At 38.6% G+C, this 20,954-nt stretch overlaps 1 protein-coding gene across 3 annotated transcripts in view; it reads left to right on the top strand.

Moving 5' to 3' along the window:
- Positions 1-3,163: 3,163 nt before the first annotated feature.
- The window catches only part of PLPPR1 (phospholipid phosphatase related 1), a 590,773-nt gene continuing 572,982 nt past the window's right edge, over positions 3,164-20,954 (top strand). For all 3 annotated transcript variants that reach the window (XM_027039558.2, XM_053204867.1, XM_053204866.1), the window contains exon 1: positions 3,164-3,406. The gene's annotated coding sequence lies outside the window, so the exon portion shown is untranslated. The remainder of the gene's footprint in view (positions 3,407-20,954) is intronic.

Here is a 20,954-nt window from a genome sequence, read left to right as displayed (position 1 = left end):
CGATCACATCATCACACAAAATGTCCCCATGTCATCTGATGCACAGTCCTTATTCCCCACTAGACTTGAATGATCTGCTTAAAGTCATTGGTTCGACGAGGACCAGACAAGTTCACATGGGTAGGAGATAATGTCTCATCTTTTCCCTTCACCTGTTCCTGCTTCTCCTCTTTTTTTCTCTCTCCTTCATCCCTTACACTTTTGGAACACAACTTTTACCATGTATTTAAAAATCTGCAAAGAGGAAAAAGTGAGGGGAGCATCCACAGCAAAGAGCTAGATGTTTTACATCATGAGTTTTCTGGGTTACCTATAATTACTGAGTATAACTTAAGGTTCCCTGCCACCTCCTTCATTTTCAGAAGTTGTTTTGGGACCCACAGAGGAGGCAGTCTTTGTATTCATAAGAATACTTATATCACACATTCAAAAAGTGACTGAAGTAGACGTTGCACAATTAGGAGAGTAATGACAAGATGAAGTATACATTTGCATGGAGACACAAATGTACCTCTTGAAAAATAAGAGAAGTCATAGTAAAGAAGATTAAATGTGCTTCTGAAAGGAAATTCAGATATATATTTGGAATGAAAAGAAGTCACAGTATTCCCATGGTTTATAAATTTTAGAATAAGAGATATGAAGCTCTTTTGTTTTGCTGATCTTATTATTCTTCCCTGTGTAAGGTCTAATCCACACACTTAGAGCTATATATTTGCTAGGCTGTAATTATACTGTAGGAGACACTTGAGGGAGGTTATGATAATTTGACTGTTCTCCCCACATTGATTTTGACCACCCCCTTCCACCGTGGCTGCACTGTAGCCAGGGCGACTTTTTAAGGCAAATAATCTAATCATCCCCCATTAGTGGTTTCCCATTACACTCAGAATAAAACCAACATTTTGTAGCTTGGCTTACAAGGCCTTGGATGGTTCACCCCCTGCCTGACTCTCAAGTTTTATTTTGGACCACTTGTCTTTCTTTTGACTTGGGCACAATGTCCTTCTTACAGTTTCTACAGAATGTCATGCTTCCTCCTGCTATCAGGCTTTGCCCAGGCCATGTTTTCTGATTGGAATATTCTCCTCATCCCTTACCTTCCATCTAAGTTGGGTGACTTCCTTAAAAATTTTATTTATGTATATATATTTTTAAATATTTACTTTTGAGAGAGAGAGCACGAGCAGGGCAGGGGCAGAGAAAGAGAGAGGGAGAGAATCTCAAGCAGGATTGGCACAGTCAGCGCACAGCCCAACATGGGGCTCGAATTCGCGAACAGTGAGATCATTCCCTGAGCTGAAATCAAGAGTCGGATGCTTAACCCAAGTGAGCCACCCAGGCACTCCATGGGTGACTTCTTTGTTAGAGAACCATATTCTTCTCTCACAGAGCACTTAGCTAAGTCTGTGATTATTAATTCATTAATGTGATTATTTGGTTACATTTGTATTTTCTAGTCAGGTTGTGCATCATATAACATATATGAATGGTGGCCCTTCCCTGCTAGACCACAAATGTCCAGAAAGTCATGGCAATGCCCATATTTGTGCACCACTTTTATCTCCAATATTCATTCATTGAAAAAATGAATAGCTATCAGACATGGATTTTATTCAGGCTCATTTCTCTAGCTTAAAGGATTAAAGTTCCAGGAGCACCTGGGTGGCTCAGTTGTTTAAGTGTCTGACTTCGGCTCAGGTCTTGATATCACGGTTTATGAGTTCAAGCCCCATGTGGGGCTATGTGCTAACAGCTCAGAGCCTGGAGCCTGCTTTGGATTCTGTGTCTCCCTCTCTCTCTCTGCCCCTCCCCTGCTTGTGCTCTGTCTGTCTCTCTCTAAAATAAACATTTTAAAAAATTTCCTAAAGTTTGTTATCTATTTATGTATGTATGTATGTATGTATGTATGTATGTATGTATGTATCTATGTCATTCTTGTTATCTGCTGGTAGTTATATTCTATAAACTTGCTTTGAACAGAATACTGCATCATTGCCCCTAGGGCAGATTCAGGGTTAGGTTCCTATGAGCCTCTGGTCACATTTTTTGTCAACTGATCAATATATAACCTTGTTTTATATGTGTTTCTATTTAGGGACACTATTTAATATCATTGCTGGTTTATTAATATTGAACTCATAGCTAGCAGCATTATAACTAATGCCTGAATGAAGCTTGTTTAATACATGCTTTTCTGCATCAGGCACATCACAGACTTCTTGCACTTAGGAACACTAGACAGCACTTTAGCCCTATGTCTGGGATCCATGTAAAATCACCAACAAAAATGTGAAAAATGTGAAAAGCACAGAAATGTGAAAAAGATGGCACTAAGTAAACCATGATCGCCTGTTTAACCTCAATTGACAACATAAATGTTGGGCAACTCAAGATTTTCTTCCCTTTTTGAAGGTCAGTGAATGACTGCAAGAGTTCCCTTAGTATTAATTTTGGTGTTACAAGTACATTTTGGCAAATAGACAAATTTGCATATATGGAATCTAAGAATAATGAAGAAATTATGTATGTGTGTATAACAAAATATATACTATATATCTTACATATATTTAGATATATAATTAGATAAATAATGTATCAATATATAATAACACAATTGTTACTATCTTATACATAGTGTTGGACTACTTGGAAATGTATGCATGTCAATAAACATTCTTCTATAAAATATATACCAAATGGTGTTTGCCGGGCCAATGTTAAATGTGCAATGGGTTATAAGGATTCTTTGGGAAGTCAGTTTGGAAAATGCTGATGTTAAGAAATTCTGGGGGCTCCTGGGTGGCTCAGTTGGTTGAAAATCCGACTACAGCTCAGGGCATGATCTCACGGTACGTGAGTTCGAGTCCCGCATCAGGCTCTGTGCTGACAGCTCAGAACCTGGAGCCTGCTTCGGATTCTGTGTCTCCCTCTCTCTCTGCCCCTTCCCTGCTCGTGCTCTGTCTCTGTCTCTGTCTCTCTCAAAAATAAATAAACAAAAAAAGAAACGTTAAAAAATAAAAAAAAAAAGAAATTCTCTGTGGCATTTGAAAAAAAAAACCAGTGACTCAGACTCTTCTAGTGATGTTTTTGATGGGAACAGGGTCACTTGTGCCAAAACAGAGGCTAGAATCAATCTCCCTTTTGCAGCTGTGTATTTTGTCTGTTGTTTGGTGTTTTGCTTTGCCAAGCTCTTACAGCTGTACTCTACAGTGGTCCCCCTTATCCATGGTTTCGCCTTCCAAGGTTTTCCGCTCGGTTCGGCCCTCCTCCCTGGTCTGGAAGCAGATGCTCCTCCTTCTGACGTAGCGTCAAGTGACGTCACAATTACGGCGTCACTCACGGCATTTCAGCGCTTCGTCTCGTCACTCGGGCTTTTTATCATCTCCACGTCATCGCAAGAAGGGTGAGTGAAGTACAATAAGGTATTTTGAGAGAGAGAGAGAGACCACATTCACATAACTTTTATTGTTTTAAGTGTATATTTTAAGCGTATACTGTAACAGGATATTGGTTTTTTTTTAAATGTTTATTTTGTGTGTGTGTGTGAGAGGGAGGAGAGAGAGAGAGAGGAGAGAGAGAGAGAGAGGAGAGAGGAGAGAGAGACACAGAGAGAGAGAGAGAGAGAGAGAGAGAGAGAGAGAGAGAGAGAGAGAGAATCCCAAGCAGGCTCGGTGCTCTCAGTGCAGAGCCCGATGTGGGGCTCCAGTTCAGGAAACGTGAGATGGTGAGTGACGTGAGCGGAAATGGAGAGTCTGACATTTAACCGACTGAGCCACCCAGGAGACCCAACAGTATGTTGTTATGGGTGTTATATTTTATCGTTAGTTATTGTTAGTCTCTGACTATGCCTAATTTGTAAATTTAACTCTATCATAGGTATGTTTGTATAGGAAAAAACACAATATATATAGGATTTGGTACTATTGGGGGTTTCAGGAACCCAGTGGGGGTCTCAGAACGTATCCGCCACGGAAAAGAAAGAATACTGTACCCCCTTGGGTGGGGCATAACTTCAATCTTTTTTTTTTTTAATTTTTTTTCTTTTTTAATATTTTTATTTATTTTTGAGACAGAGAGAGACAGAGCATGAATGGGGGAGGGGCAGAGAGAGAAGGAGACACAGAATCTGAAGCAGGCTCCAGGCTCTGAGCCATCAGCCCAGAGCCGGATGTGGGGCTCGAACCCACAGACCATGAGATCGTGACCTGAGCTGAAGTCGGACGCTTAACCGACTGAGCCACCCAGGCGCCCCATAACTTCAATCTTTTTGATAAACATTGACATATATGATTGAGCAAAATCAGGGTTGCCTGTTTTTCTCATATTTTGCACAGATTTTATATGCAGCTTTCACCTGAAAATGTTTAATGTAAAATTCCAATAAGTACCTTGGTTCAGTCAGTGCCTCAGCATCAGTTCAGTAAGTTTTGCATCCTTACAAGCCTTGTTTTGGGTTTTCTTGTATTTAATAGGAGCTTCATTTGACAAGAAGCCATGGGCTGTCCTCAATTCAAATGATTTCAAAATCTCTTCTTAGATGGCTCTTTTGGAAATGTCAATCATTTCTAAACTGTCAATGCTACAGTATAAACAATGCTGCATATACTGTTAATAATGAAGGTAATTTCTGGTCCTAGTAAAACAGACCTCAGGGAAGTTTGTTGTGGTGATACGTTTTTTGCCTGCAATTGCGGACGACTCAAGTACAGGCTGTGTGTTTGCAGCCTGGCATCTCATTTCCTGAGACCTGTGTGTTATGGATTACATCTGGCATGTTAAAGCATTATCTGATCATGGGTGCAATATCATTTCAACTACATACCACTTCTGATAGTGAATATGTATAATCTTTGCCTTTTAGAATCTATATACCCTCCCTGCTCCCTTATTTTTTCTTTAACCTTTGAATTGGAAAAAACTCAGTTATTCTAGTTGAGAATATCCTCGTGGTATGGTTTTTATGTTCTTTGTTTAATATTCTATAATTAATCCAAGAAACAAAACCTAACAGATAATGTGAGTTGGTAATTGTGCTGTCCTGATTTTGTTTTCTCTTCTATATTTATGTACTAAATCCAGATACTAAGAAAAATACATTGCAGATGCAAAAAAATTGACAATGAAAAAACTCCCTGTAAGAACCCACAGGATATGACCAAAACTGCTGAGACAAATCCATGGCCTTATTACTTTCCTTATTAAATGACAATGAAAGTAAATAAATGTAAACAGAATTAAAAGGTGAGCAACAGGGGCGCCTGGGTGGCGCAGTCGGTTAAGCGTCCGACTTCAGCCAGGTCACGATCTCGCGGTCTGTGAGTTCGAGCCCCGCGTCGGGCTCTGGGCTGATGGCTCAGAGCCTGGAGCCTGTTTCCGATTCTGTGTCTCCCTGTGTCTCCCTCTCTCTCTGCCCCTCCCCCGTTCATGCTCTGTCTCTCTCTGTCCCAAAAATAAATAAACGTTGAAAAAAAAAAAAAAAAAAGGTGAGCAACAAACTCTTGTAATGTCAGTCTGAAATACTACAAATATCCTAGAGGAAAAATGGAAGAAAGAAGGGCTGTCAAGAAGGCGACCTACGTGCAAAAACTTTTAGGGTCCCTAGAAAGGAAACACTATCTAAAATATTTTGGATGGTATTGTTGGAGAAGGTCATCATGACTGCTGGCTGACCCTGGAGCTGGATGTGGGCTATCTTAGGCTCCTCACTCCCTCCCTCCCCTTTCCCTGGCATGTACATTCTGCCCGTACTTCCCACAGCAGGAGCCCTTTTCAAGGCTGCAGGCTTGAGAGAGTAAGGTGCTGTTGGGAACATCAAGTGTTATACAGGACAGAACCCCATTAAAACCTCTATGTAAATTTAAGAATCTGGTGGGCAGGTGTGGAGCTCTCTCTGTCTTGCAGCTAGCCAAGACAAGCCTCCTAAGTAAGTTCCCTTGCTTTTTAAACATGCCATCTGCCAAGCTGCAGTGGCCTGTCTCTCCTGTCTCTCCTTACCCTCCGTGTGAAAACCAACAGGTATTTGCTTTGGAACCGCTTGACTGCCATTACTGTGTGATGTGCCCCAGTTTTCCTTTTTTCCTTCTGCCTTGGTAAAAGGTATGAAATGGCCATTTATGCAGGGACAGTTTCAGATGTCAATAGATCTAATAAGTGTTCATCCTTACTAAATAATAAATATAATCCAAAATGAATCTAATACTGATCAACCACTTTGTCCTACCAAATTGGCAAAAGTAAAAAAGGATAATATCCACGTGGCCAAGGGTATAGGAAAATGAGTACTTTTTTTTTTTTTTTTTTTTTTTACTGTTTATGGAAGTGTAAGCGGATTCAGCTTTTCTGAAGGACAGTTGGACCCTATGTGTCATGAATCTCTTGATCCATTAATTTCATGTCCAGGATTTTACTCTAAGGAAATTAGGGATGTGTGTAAAAGTAGATAAGGATTTCTTGCAACATTTGTAAGAGGGGAAAAAAGGCTACCATGCCTTTTTCATTAGCAATATTCATTGCTATCATTATCAAACATTTACTAGATTCAAAACATTGTACTAAGTAAATGTAATGTCTCACCTATTAGGTCATATTTTTAAAAATTGTAGTATAAAGAGGTTAAATAACTTATCAAAGGTCACATGGTTAAGAATTAATAAAGCTTAAATGAAACCCCAATCTTATAACTATATTGTAATAAATGTCCTCTGTCACTGAACAAGGATACTTAATGACATAAGGAAATGTTTATAATATATTGCTGTATGGAAAAAATACCAAGCTGTATTCAATTTCTCTAATAGTTATAGGACTTATCAGATTTTCTGATACTTTTGCTAAGTTATATTTTTCTAGGAATTAGTCCACTTAATTTATTATGTCAAATTTTTTGGCATAAAGTTGTTAATATTTCCTTATGTTTTAATGTCTGTAGACACTGTAGTTGATGTCCTTTTTCTTCTTCTTCTTCTTCTTCTTCTTCTTCCTCTTCCTCTTCCTCTTCCTCTTCCTCTTCCTCTTCCTCTTCCTCTTCTTTTAGCCTTTCTCAATTTTCCGATATGCACATAAAGCCATAAATGTCCTTCTAAGTGTGACATTAATTCTTCATCTGGAAAAAATGAATATGCAATTAAAAAAATTGTCATTCATCTCAAATAGTTCTCATTTTCATTATCTTCTTTAACCCATGAACTATTTAGAACAGCATTGGTTAATGTCCAAACATATGGGGATTTTTTAGTTATCTTTTTGGTATTAATTATTAGTTTTAATTCCACTGTGGTTAGTCAGGACATGACATGTGTTACTTAAATCTTCTAAAATTGGTTGGAACTTGATTTTTGCCCCAGATCTGAGATTATTTGGTAAATATCCTGTGGTATTTGAGAAGAATGTGTAGTTGACACTAGTTGGTGCTCTGTTGTCTGTCTGTCCACTAAGTCCTTTGTTAATCTTGCTCTGTATCCTTACTGATGATGTATTTGCTTTTTCTCTCAGTTACTGAGAAGAATGTCTTAAAGTCTCTAACCATGATGTGGATTTTTCTATTCTTCTATTTCTGCCAGTTTTTGGCTTTACGTAGTATTTTTAGATTCATCATACAAATTTAGGCATTGTGTTTTCCCTTTAGATCTATGCTTTTGCCATCATAAAAAATCCATCATAAAACATCCAAAAAAATTGATGATAAAATTTGTAATATGAAGAGTAATGTTTCTTGCCTTTAAATCTGCTGTATCTTACAGTAGTGAAGATATACCAGCCTTCTTTTAGTGAGTGTTTGCATGGCATATATGATTTTCCATCCTTTTGTTCCCAACCTCACCTATTGATGGTATCTTTTCTATGTAATTGAGTTGCTTATTTGTGATGATAGTTTGACAGTTTTTCTAAAATTATGTATTTGATATATTCACATTCAGTGTATTAATTATATATTTGGTATAAAGCTATCTTAATACTTATTTGTCCTACTAGTCTGTGTTCTTTTATTTTACCATCTTTCTGTTAATAAAATATTTATTCAAGTATTGTATGTAGTACTACCTTTACTAGTTCTGGGAAATGCAAAGAGGGCAGAGTAACCCCCTCATGTCTTATGTGTTACTAATGTCAAGGTTATTAATGATATCTTTTAAACTCCAGATGATATTGTTCCTGTTATTTTCTAGTCAATGTTTACTTAAATGTACTGACATACTTTACCCTTTCCATTGTTCTGCATTCTGTTCTGTATCTTAGTTCTTCTTTCTGGGATGATTTTTCTTTCTCTTGAAGCACTCCCTTTTGTATTTCCATGAGTGCATTTGTGCCAGTCACACATCCTCTCAGTTTTTGTATTAAATGTATTTGTCTTAAACTTTGAAGGATATTTTTGGTGGATAAATAATTCTGTGTAGGCAGGTGTTTTGTTGTTTTGTTTTTAGCACTTTGAGGATATCATTACATTGTCTTCTTGCTTTTTTTTCCCTTTCTTGTTGAACAATCAGCTGATGGTTTTAGTGTTGTTGTTTTAATTTTTTTTTTTTTGAGAGAGAGAGAGAGCACGAGCAGGGGAGAGAGAGAGGGAGAGAGAGAATCCCAGGCAGTCTCCACACTGTCAGCACAGAGTTAGATGCGGTGCTTGAACTCACAAACCATGAGATCATGACCTGAGCTGAAATCAAGAGTTCAACACCACCCAGGTGCCTCAGTTGTTCTTCTAAAGGTAATACATCTCTTTTCCTCCAATGGATTTGAAGCTTTTTCTCTTTCTCTTTGTTTTTCAGTAGTCTGACGATGGTGTGCTCAGGTGTGGTTTTCTTTGTATTTACTCTTCTTGGAGTTTGTAGCACTTATTGGTGTTTTGACATTTTTGGGGGGAAAAGTTTTGCCATTATTTCTTCAAATATCCCTTCTGCTTTATTTTCTCTTATGCTTGGACACTTTCTCCTTATCCCTTATGTCTTTTAGGATCATTTCTCAATTCTTTCATTTTGATTTTCCATGCTTCAGGGTGTATATTCCCCTCTGATGACCTCTTCACTAATTGTTTTTTCAGTTGCATGTAATTTCCTGTTGTCAATTTACCATGTTTTATTTTCTAATTTTAGACTCTGTTTGATTTATTTTCTGGTTTCCAGTTCTCTGAAATTCTCCATCTTTATCCATCAGTTATTGATTGAACATAATAATAGTTTATCTGGTCTTTGATACTTCAATATTTGTATCACTTGTGAGTTTATTTCCATTGTGTTTTTTTTGTTGATTTGCAGATAAATCTTACCCTCTTACCTGCTTTCTTCCTTTTTAAAAATGTTTATTCATTTTTGAGAGAGAGAGAAACAGGGGAGTGGCAGAGAGAGAGGGAGACAGAGAATCTGAAGCAGTCTCCGGGCTCTGAGCTGTCAGCACAGAGCCCAACCAAGGTGGAGTTTGAACCCATGAACTGTGAGATCATGACCCGAGCCAAAACCAAGAGTTTGGATGCTTAACTGACTGACCCACCCAGGTACCCCGTGCTTGCTTGCTCGCTCTTTCTTTTCTTTTCTTTTCTTTTCTTCTCTTCTCTTTTCTTTTCTTTTCTTTTCTTTTCTTTTCTTTTCTTTTCTTTTCTTTTCTTTTCTTTCCTTCCTTCCTTCCTTCCTTCCTTCCTTCCCTCCCTCCCTCCCTCCCTCCCTCCCTCCCTCCCTCCTTCCCTTCCTCCCTCCTTCCCTTCCTCCCTTCCTCCCTCCCTCCCTTTTCTTTCCTTCCTTCTTTCTTTCTTTCTTTCTTTCTTTCTTTCTTTCTTTCTTCCTTCCTTCCTTCCTTCCTTCCTTCCTTCCTTTCCTTTCTTTCTTTCTTTCTTTCTTCTCTCTTTCTCTCTTTCTTTCTTGTTTATTGAAGGCCAGGCATTGCTTATGAAAAATTTTAGATAAAGAAATTGTGGTTTATATACACAATGGAGTACTACATGGCAATGAGAAAGAATGAAATATGGCCCTTTGTAGCAACGTGGATGGGACTGGAGAGTGTGATGCTAAGTGAAATAAGCCATACAGAGAAAGACAGATACCATATATTTCCATTCTTATGTGGATCCTGAGAAACTTAACAGAAACCCATGGGTGAGGGGAAGGAAAAAAAAAAAAAAAGAGGTTAGAGTAGGAGAGAGCCAAAGCATAAGAGACTCTTAAAAACTGAGAACAAACTGAGGGTTGATGGGGTGTGGGAGGGAGGGGAGGGTGGGTGATGGGTATTGAGGAGGGCACCTTATGGGATGAGCACTGGGTGTTGTATGGAAACCAATTTGACAATAAATTTCATATATTGGGGAAAAAAAAGAAAAATTTTAGAGATAATTTTGGGCTCTAGGTAATGTTTTTTGTTCTGGGAAGATTTCCTCTGGCTCTTGTATACAGTTCATTTGAACAGAATCAATCTCATCCCATCAGAAACTGAGACCAGATTCAAATCTGAGCTTCAGTTCTTGTGAGGGCTGTTCTGTTCCTAATTCCTCTTAAGCCCTTTCAGAATCTCACTTAAAGTACAGGGTATTTATTTACTAAGTCCCTCCTTGTTCTGATGCTGTGTACTCAAGTTTTTATTTTATTGTGCTCACTTTCTTAGCCTCTCATTTGTTGTTTTCATTTTCAGAACTGGCAGTTTGCCTCAAGGGGAAAAGTGCCCTAAGTTCTGGATTACCCCTCTTGGTTTCCCTCTTCTCTTAAATCTTGTCTCACCTCTTCTCACTGTCTTGGTAGTTCTTTGAGGCCAACGTATATTTCAAATATATATTTTATTTTTTTTAAAGTTTATTTATTTATTTTGAGAGGGAGAGAGAGGGAGCGAGGGAGAGAAAGAGAAGGTGAGCATTAGTGGGGGAGAAGTAGAGAGAGAGGGAGAGAGAAAGAATCCCAAGCAGGCTCCTCAATGTCAGCATAGAGCCTGACACGGGGCTCAAACTCACGAACTGTGAGATTATGACCTGAGCTGAAAACAAGAGTCAGATGGACGCTCAGCTGACTGAGCCATTCAGGTGCCCCTCAAGTATATATTTTAAAACACTGTCCATCTTTTAGCTGTTCTCAACAGGATGGGTGTTCTGACACTATGCATCATTCTTTCCTTGAAGTGGAACTCTTGTTTCTTTCCTCTATTCATATAAATATGCACAGACACAAAAGACTCAAAGAATTTAGAATTTTTGTAGGATTATGGATGCTTTTTGTTTTCTTTTTTATTTCCTTGTGATGTATATGTTTTCTGAAAAAAGCATGGATTGCTTAGATTTACTAAAATTAACATATAAATAGGATATTAAAATTAAGATATAATAAGATTCTAGTAGCAGCATTTATTTGTAACTGTTTAAAAATATTATTATAAAAATAAAAGGTAAATAAACCAAATCACCCATAATCCCCTTCCCTGAACTTACCTCTTTTATTTTCTAGTCTGTGTCTTTATTTCATATGCAGATATAACAGTGCATGAGTGTTCATAGTGAATTTTAGTAAGGTACTTTGGGGAAAAAATAGCCTTCATATATTTTTTCTAATATTGTGTTTCTAATTTTCACCCAACATCTTATTCTTTGCCTAGAACTAAAAAGATTGGCACGTTTATAGATATATTTTCTATCCAACAGGCATATAGTTAAAATGTTGAATAAAAATGGTTAAAAATATTAACATCACTAGAGGATGTATATGGTATCTCTCTACAATTTTTTTTTCAAATCAGAAGAGGCATAGGAAAATTTTGTTTTGGAATATTATATTTGACTTTGCCAGCCTTTAAAAGCTTTCTTTTAGCCTGGATAAATTATTTCGGCTGTTTGTTTGAAGTCCATTTATCAAACTCTGGATATATATCCTTTCCCAGAACAGTGCCTGTGTCTCATTAATGGTGATGGTATTGATCTTTAATAATACTAGACTCTGATGAATTGAAATCTTTTGGTGATATCTCGATTATCACTTACAAACTTTTGGCACAGATAAATTATTGGTGAGATTCACATTATTATCATTATGTTTATAGGCATCTTAATGAAATTGATGGCAGTATAAAAGGAAGCTAAAATTTAAGTGGAGATTGCCCTTAAAAATGGAAGAATCTAATATTTTTGGTAGTTAGGCAACAAGTAGGTGAATATAGGAAATAAAAATGGGTTTGAAATAAAAAGTTTCAAACATTAGTGAACTGGATTTTCTCTGAAAATCATGCTAATAATTGGTGGTACATTAAAACATCAGTCATATTATGAAAAAAACATAGGGATTAATCTTGGCCAGATATCTACCCTCTTGAAATGTAGTGACTGTAAATTATGTAGTGAATCTTACTTTTCTGAATGGCTTTAGTAAGCAACTCATAATAGAATGCCAGCTCTGGAAACTTACTTAGAGGTCATAGATGAGACCCAAGAGGTTTTTCTGGGCATCTGGTTGGTGGATAATTTTGTGAAACTCCTAGAACAGTAGTTGGCCTTGAACAAAGTTCCATAAATGTTCATTTCTTTTTCCTTTTTGTAGAACACAGAAACCTAGTCTCCCCATTCTTGGGATAAACACATCATGATTTGTTTGTTGTATTAATCATCTGTTCTGTGATGAAAAGCATCCCCCAAATCTCAGTGGCAAATAACATGCATGTCCTCTGTGCACAGGTTGAAGCTTGCCCCTGTTGTTGTTGGTTGCCTGCAGCTGCAGCTGTGGCCAAGGCTAGGTTCCATATGGCTCTTTTCCATGAGTCTTCCTTTTGGAATCCAGGCTAATGGAGCATTCCATCAAGGATATGCTATTCTTTAGGTAGAGATTAAAAAGCAAGAGCAGACCTCTTAAACAAGCTCCTGCATGGAGTAAGCACACTGTCATTTCTGCTGATGTTCACTGGCCAATCAAGTCCATGGCCAAGTCTGACTATGGGCAGTGAGATTTGCTCCGTCTTACAGGAATCAGAGCAAACAACAAAGATGTGTAATTCTCTCACAGGGTAGGGAGCAAATAGTTGCCAACAATTACATGAGCTACCACACAATTGAGAAATATTTTAATGTGGCGCCCTAATTTGACCTGCTATTCTTTCTCAATTCCAGTTCTGCAGAAATGTAAGATCTTGGCTCTTGCTACATTTTTCTGTGGCAAAACTGAATTCTAATTTTTTCACATTAGACTAGTCATTTTGGTTACTTGGGAAGAATGTTTCCAAAGCTGCAACAGAATTTGAGGACCATCTGCAGAAATCAATTCTCCTTTGAATCAAATTGTTTCTACTAAACTTGAGGATGTTAATGTTCTTATAAAAAATGCTTGATGGAAGAGGGACATTATATGAAGGAGACTGTTGTCTTTTATCTTCTAAAAGAAGACTTTCAAGGCTTCAACTTAATCCTCAGAGAAGGTTTAAACTTTAGATGGTTAAGTATTACTGGTTATACTCATATGAAGATGAAAAGCCATGAGAACAAAGGGTATGTGTCCACATAGTCTTTAAAAAATGTTTCAAGGTCAATTTAGCAATCAGTAGGGTATTACACATCCCTCAAGGGCATTCTTCAAAATTTGTTTTCAAGGAGAGGAGAGCTCTGGGTAAAGTGGGGGTAAGTTGGGGGAAAGGAATAGGGGGGAATGGGAATTAGTTATCTAGGGTCTATTATATTTCTTTTATACTTTAAAAATACATTTAAACATCACAGCAAACCTTAAATGGATGGATGCGTGAAGACATGAGTTACAGTGATAGAAAGGGAGAAGGGTCATCTTTCTCATGCCTGAGAATTGGATGATCTCTTCAGATTCTTCATATTAAAATTTGTCTATTTCACATGTATCCATCTGTATCTATTAAGTGATAAGCACATTCACATTTTTAGGGGCTGAGAGAGGAAAGAATAGAACTTCAAGTGATATAAAGGGACTGTAGGGAAGGGGCTCTTAAAGGCATAGAGCGCAGATGGAGGCAGAGGAATGAATGATGAGACAGAACCAGGGCCAGAGATCTGTGTGGTCCCCTAGAACACTCACCTTTTCTTTCCTTATCCTTCACAAGAGCCATATTGGTGGAAAGAGAATTTGCTGTCATTTTGAATGTAAATGGGAAATCTGCATCTGTTCAGTGTGCTATTAAAAGAAGAATCATACCAAATTACAGGGTATGAAGTGGTAAGTCATTTGAGTGAATTTCCTACTAAATGTCAGCCATGACCTAATAATATGTTTTCCTTTATATGGAAAAGCTGTGCCACTCACTGCTATCACTAGGACCGTTTCTCCTCTGTTTTGCTTTGTCCCCCTTGCCACCAGCTGGAGTGAGGGGTCAGGTGGCTGTCACGAAACACAGTGATCCTGAATAGCCTTCATAAGAACTGACCCTTGGCCATGGCTTCATTTACACCTTGTCTGGTGTTCTGAGATTAATCAGTCTCAGGCAATAATACAATAGTTTTATAATTACATAATGCTTATTCTCATAATACACAAGACCATGAGTTATTATTAAAGAATGTGTACAGTTTTTTTTCCTCTTAGTTTTTCTAGATTGAATTTTTTATAGATGGCAAACAGTGATATAAATGGCTAAAATGAGGATCTATAACAATCTATTCGGATGGAAGAATTTTACTATATCCCATTTAGTCTGAGTTTTTAAAAAATACCTTTTATTGGGGCACCTGGGTGGCTCAGTCGGTTAATTGTCCAACTTCAGCTCAGGTCATGATCCCACAGTTTGTGAGTTTGGGCCCTGTGTTGGGCTCTGTGCTGACAGCTCGGAGCCTGGAGCCTGCTTCAGATTCTGTGTCTCTCTCTCTCTCTGACCCTCCCCTGCTCTCTCTCTCTCTCTCTCTCTCTCTCTCAAAAATAAACATAAAAAATACCTTTCTTTAGGAGAGGTTGCATCTGCTAGTGAGTGGGCACAAGCATTCTCGATGTTTGTTGGCACTGATCATCTGTCTACCGAACGACTTGAAAGTACCACTCGGGAGCTCACTCCTCAAACCCTTTACCCTTAGCTTTTCATGCTTTCAACTCGACAAATCCTCTTCTGAACTTGTCTTCTGTTTAAAGTCCAGAAAATATAAATTGTACAGAGCTGTGTCTTCCAGACCCATGCAATGGCATTTTCAGATACCATAGCACATTGTGAAAATCCTGATTTCTTCATCCTAATAAAGAGTATTTACTAAATGGTGGGCTTTCTTCAACATATCAGTGAACTTTGGCATAACCATGCTGGCTTCTGTGCTTTTATGCCTGTCTGTACCCTAGAGTCCCCTACTTTATTTTCTCCCTCAAATGCCTGCAGCTGGACTTCCCAAATCTCAGGACTGTTGCAGCAGGAGCTGTTCCAATGCTGGCAAGGGGAGCAGCAGCCTCAGCCTCCATATTTCATCCAAGTTAGAATTAAACTTTGCTTCAGACCAGACCTTGGATACGTCATTCCCTGAGGTGTTTGCAGTAGGTTATTTACCCTCAGCCCATATTTTATGTCCACGTGAATGAGAACCCCCTGGATCTCAGTGTAGTCCCTCTCCTGTTGGCCTCACATGGTTACCTTTGCTTCATACCTGAGCCAGAGTGCTTTGAAACTTATGTGTGACTATAGTATAGCCTAGGGGGTAAGAGTTTGGATTCTGGAGTCAAGATGGAGTCGTGATTTTAAATTCTTGTTCTACAATTTACTAGTGGCATGACCACGGGAAAGTTATCTACCTCTCTGCAAGCTTCAACTTTTCTCCTCTATAAAATGGATAGGGGCGCCTGGGCAGCTTAGTTGGTTGAGTGTCTGGCTCTTGATTTCTGCTCAGATTGTGATCTCATGGTCATGGGATTGAGCCTTGAGTTGGGCTCTGTGCTGACAACACAGAGTCTGATTGGGATTCTCTCCTTCTCTCTCCCTCTGTCTGTCATCCTCCACTTACGTGTGCGTGTGTGCATGCACACACACTCTCTCTCTCAAAAAAAAAAAAAATGAGGATAAGAATAGTAACTCCCTTAGAGAAATGTTGAAGGTTTCAGTGAAGTAATACATGTCAGATCCAATGGTTCAATAAGTGTTAGCTATTATTATTATTATTATGACTGAGATGTTGACTATTTGACTACTCAACCAGTAGAGGTGGATATAACTCTAAAGCTCCTTATGGGTAAAGACTGGCATATTAATTAATGTTCATTAAATGAGTAAATGATGGGAATGCCCTTGTTATATAGTTTTCAAGATAGAGATTGAAAATAGGACCAGAGTCGTTTGTTCTCTAGAAATATTTTTAATTGCTTTCTGTATGTAAGATCTCATTAGTGATACAATAAGGTAAAGTTTTCTCCCTCTAGGGAAGTCATATTCTTCATCACATTCTTCTATATGACAGCATAGCCATAGACAAAATAAACACAGAAGGAATAAGGCAGATCTAGTAGGATTATGATTTTCTAAATCATAAAGTGATTACAAACTGAGTATGTTTTCTTAAAAATGAAAATAGCATCATTGTTTGTCAGATTATTGAAACAAATTCAGAAAAGATTGTAACTTGAGTATCTGTAGATAACTACTACTTAAAAAAATACTGTCATCTAGAAACTTGCCATTCAGTGTCTTAACAGTATTGGCCTCACCTGGGAGCTTGTTAGAAAGGCATACCCTTCAACCCTATCCAAGAGCTAGAAGCAGAATATGTCTTTTATCAAGATCCTTAGCTGATTTTATGTAAATGAAAGTCTGGGAAGCATTGATCTGGTGGACTGTATAATATATACCAAATTGAATTAATTCTCTACATACTGCATTTCTCTTTTGGCAATTTAGAGATTAGATAACCTGAAAACTTTCCTGCCGCAGAATGTCTGGGAAACTAGGTGAAATCTAACAGATATCTCTTTGAAGGATAACAGAATGCAAGAGAAAGAGAAATTGTTCAGGAGCAAAACAAAAAGTAAAGACAGGAACAAGTGGATGCTGAAGTATGAGTTACCCTGAGTGGGTTTGCTGGTAGTCAGGGAGCTTAGGTTTGAGTGGCTCTGGGGATGGGGATGAGAGCTTGTGCTGAAGATGTGGGACCCATTGAATGGAGCCCCAGTCTAAGGCCGTGGTTCTCAAAGGCCGAATGGCCAGGAAAGGGCAAACTAGAAAAAAATCAACCCACATACAGAGGGAGATGAAGTTGTAATTTGTGTGTCTCAGTCTGAGCTCTGGGCAGGAAAAAGGTATTCTCTGAGAATGTGTAATCACAGTGCTTCTTTTACTCACATTGGGCATTTGAATTCATATCAAAGTAATCCTCAAGCCAAGAAGTTAATATGAAAGTCCTAATTTGGAAAGAGCCCCAGGGTGTCTGAAAGAAGCAAATGCACATCCTCAACTCAGCCCCAAAGGATGCCCATAGCTCTACTAAACATGAGCTCTTAATCTAAAAGTACAAAGCACATAAAAAAAAGTGATCCCCCTTGAGTTAGACTCACTAGACACAAGTAACAGAATTAGAATTTCAAGAATTTTGAATGATACAGTTATTGGGTGCAAAATAAGTATGTTAAGATGCTTTAAAAAAAAAGAATCGTAGGTGGGGGGGCGTGCTCCTAGGTAGCTCAGCCGATTAAACATCCACTCTTGGTTTCAGCTCAGGTCATGGTCTTGCAGTGGGTGAGGTTGAGCCCCATGTTGGGCTCTGCGTGGCATTGAGAAGAAGCCTGCTTGGGATTCTCTCTCTCTTCCTCTCTCTCTGTCCCTCCCCCACTTGCACTGTCTCTGTCTCTCTCAAAATAAATAAATAAAAACTTAAATAAAAAACACCAGAAACAAAATCTTATATACTCTAGTAATTTCTTGTAACCTCCTTTTGTTCTTCTTAACATCCCTTGAGAATAATTTTATTGTCCTAAGACAGCACATATCCAGGACATGGATCAGCTCTCACTTCAGCAGTAAACAATCAAGAGAAAGAAAAAAGCACCATTATATGCTGCATGGTGGCTCCACCCACTAGCTTATGTTGTATGATCTGTGCCCTGGAATATGATTTATCATTAGGATTTTCCCTCCTTGGAGAAGAGAATGGGGTGAGGGTGGGGTTCAGAGCAGGGGTGTAAAGTGGGCAGGGGAGGTTAGAAAGGAGCCCAAAAAAAGTGTGTCTTTTCATAGAAGACTATAATATCAGAGGATATGTTTAAGGGAAAAAATGATTCCATTGAATTCCTTAATTGTAATGAATTTACTCCTGCTGTTTATGTTGTAATTATGTTAATTAAAAAACCATTCAGGGGTGCCTGGGTGGCTCAGTCGGTTAAGCGTCTGACTTCAGCTCAGGTCATGATCTCATGGTCCTTGAGTTCAAGCCCCATGTTGGGCTCTGTGCTGTCAGTTCGGAGCCTGGAGCTTGCTTCGGATTCTTGTCTACCTCTCTCTCTCTGCCTCTATCCCACTCATGCTCTGTCTCTCTCTATTAAAAAATGAATAAATGTTAAAAAAAAAAAAAAACATTCAAAGTGCATGTCAGCAGTGAAGACCCTGACCTATTTAGGTGATGATTAAAAATGAAATGATCTACAAGCCACTGTTTTCCAAAGTCCCTCAGGATTGCTCAGTTTGAGAACCAATAATGATTGCTTGCCATCTTGAGGCAACACAAGAAAGTTCCACATGTGAACATTAATACTGCATTTGCTGCTATGTGTTCTTTACCCACAGAGGGTTTCTGCTCCTCTTCCCCCATGTTGCTGACCTTGGTAATTGATCCCTCAGAAGAGAAAAGGCACCATTTCATTGACGTGGACATTTCTCCTCTGAATGGAGGTCTAGGAAAGCTTCCTCATCCCATAGGAACTCAGCAGTATCCTAGTTTCTTTCCACTGAGTTCTTTCTGTCCCTCAGGGACTCTTTTAGACAAGATCTAAGAAGACCCATGCTAGCTCTCTTGCGCATGGTCTCCACCTGGTCTACAGCAAATACTCACATATCTTTTGTTCCACAAGCTCCAGGAATGCAGGCTGCCCTAAGAAGCTGCATCTTATTTGCTTTTCTGTTAAAGCCTCTAGCTAATTGGTTTCTTGCCTTTTAGATTTTTCAGGTGGGAGTCAGTCTATAGGGGCCTCATCTTTAGGGGCCATATATCAAAGTCTGTAAGCGGTCTTCTTAATTTGATTTGCAGGTCGTCTTCTATTATTTGCAGGGATGGGGAAACAGCCCCTTAGTTCACTACCTTGGGAGGGAGGTTGGGTCTCTTGGTACACTGTTAACTTTCTCCAACATCCTAATCTCTGACTTCTGACCCTTTTATATCCTGATATAGCTGAGGGAGTAGGAGACATGTAACTGTTTTTCTTTTTTAATTACATTTTTGATTTTGACATAGTTATAAATTCACATGCAGTTGTAAGAAATAATTCAGACAGATCTTGTGTACCCTTTACTCAGTTTCCCTCAGTGGTAACATCTTGCAAAACTAAAGTTCAGTATCACAGCCAGGACACTGGTTTCAGTCTAGTCAAGATACAGAATGGTTCCATCTTCACAACGTCCTTTGGCTAGAGAATGCAGACTTTTGGGGGGCTTTTTCATCACCTCCATTGGTGTTTCTTGGTTGTTGGCTTCTTCAGATGTACTCTGGGATTTATGAGGCAAGAAATATAAGCCAGGAAACTCACCAGCATGTTATTCTCTGGCTAGTCTGTCTCATCTCCCTGCCTTTCAGAGTCTTTTATTTGTTTAATGTATAATGTCCAGGGTTTTTAGTTGTACTTAGTGGGAGAGACAGGGGAAAATATGTCAGCTCCATCTTCTGAGAAGTAGAATTCTATGTAACTGTTTTTTAATCACCTCTTTTGCAGGTTCTCAGCAAAGCATTGCTCTTCCTTGGAGTATGGCTTTTATGTCTTGGTGCCTCAGCCAAAATTTCCTACTAGCATTTAGTTATGTACATGTGATGAAGAAAGGGTTACAAAATGCATTGTTAGCAATCATGATTATGAAAAGTACCTGTGTTTTCACTGCTTTAGTAACAACACATACACATGTTCCTAGATTTTTCTTTCTTCTGGCTTCAGGGAGATTATTCTAGAAAGATAGGTCTTAGGAAAATGATGAAAGAAGTGACCAAATTCCATTGGTGAAAAAAAAGAATGTTGTTATTTTGTATTCTCTTCCCCTGTTACAACTTGAGGACTATTTATGACTTCTTATAACATGGCAGCTGCAGTATATAGTATAGATAGTGGTGGACTGGGGTCAGTTTGTACTGGCTTGTAAAAGGCAATTGTTTTCAGGAATTCTACAAGGCAATAAACATAGTCATTATTAACAATTAAATTAGGGGTGCCTGTGTGGCTCAGTTGGTTAAGCATCCAACTCTTTGTATAGGCTCAGCTTGTGATCTCTCAATCATGGGGTCGAGCCCCACATCAGTTTCTATGCTGAGCATAGAGCCTGCTTGCTGATTCTCTTCTCTCTCTCTCTCTCTCTGTCTCAAAATAAATAAATCAACATTAAAAAATAAAATTATGTAAAATTTCAGTAAATTACATGAAAAACAAAGGTAACAAATATTCAAAATTTGCCACTTCCTAGTTTTTTTAAATCTACATTCTTGAGATTATGTCCATATTATTTTACTAACTGTGTTCTTGTGTGTGCGGGATAAATACTGTGTGTTGGCATCCTCCTGTGCATCTCCTTCCAATTCTGTGTTCAGTGGTGTCACCTTAGTAGCCTGACCTCATCCACAGTGAGGGTATTTACAGAGATTGGCAATGTTACAAGTTGGGACTTTCTTCCTTTTTTTTTTTTTTTTAAATTTTTAAACAATATTTATTTTTGAGAGAGAGAGAGAGACAGAGCGCGAGTGGGGTGGGGCAGAGAGAGAGGGGGAGACACAGAATCCAAAGCAGGCTCCAGGCTCTGTCAGCACAGAGCCCAGTGTGGGCTCAAACCCACAAACTGCAAGATCATGACCTGAGCCAAAGTCGGAAGCTTAACCACTGAACACCCAGGCTGGGGCTTTC

This window comes from Acinonyx jubatus, chromosome D4 (assembly GCF_027475565.1).
Source record: "Acinonyx jubatus isolate Ajub_Pintada_27869175 chromosome D4, VMU_Ajub_asm_v1.0, whole genome shotgun sequence".
In the NCBI taxonomy this organism is placed as follows: domain Eukaryota; kingdom Metazoa; phylum Chordata; class Mammalia; order Carnivora; family Felidae; genus Acinonyx; species Acinonyx jubatus.
Note: the sequence above shows the minus strand (reverse complement) of the source record. Positions and strands in the feature narration are given on the sequence as shown.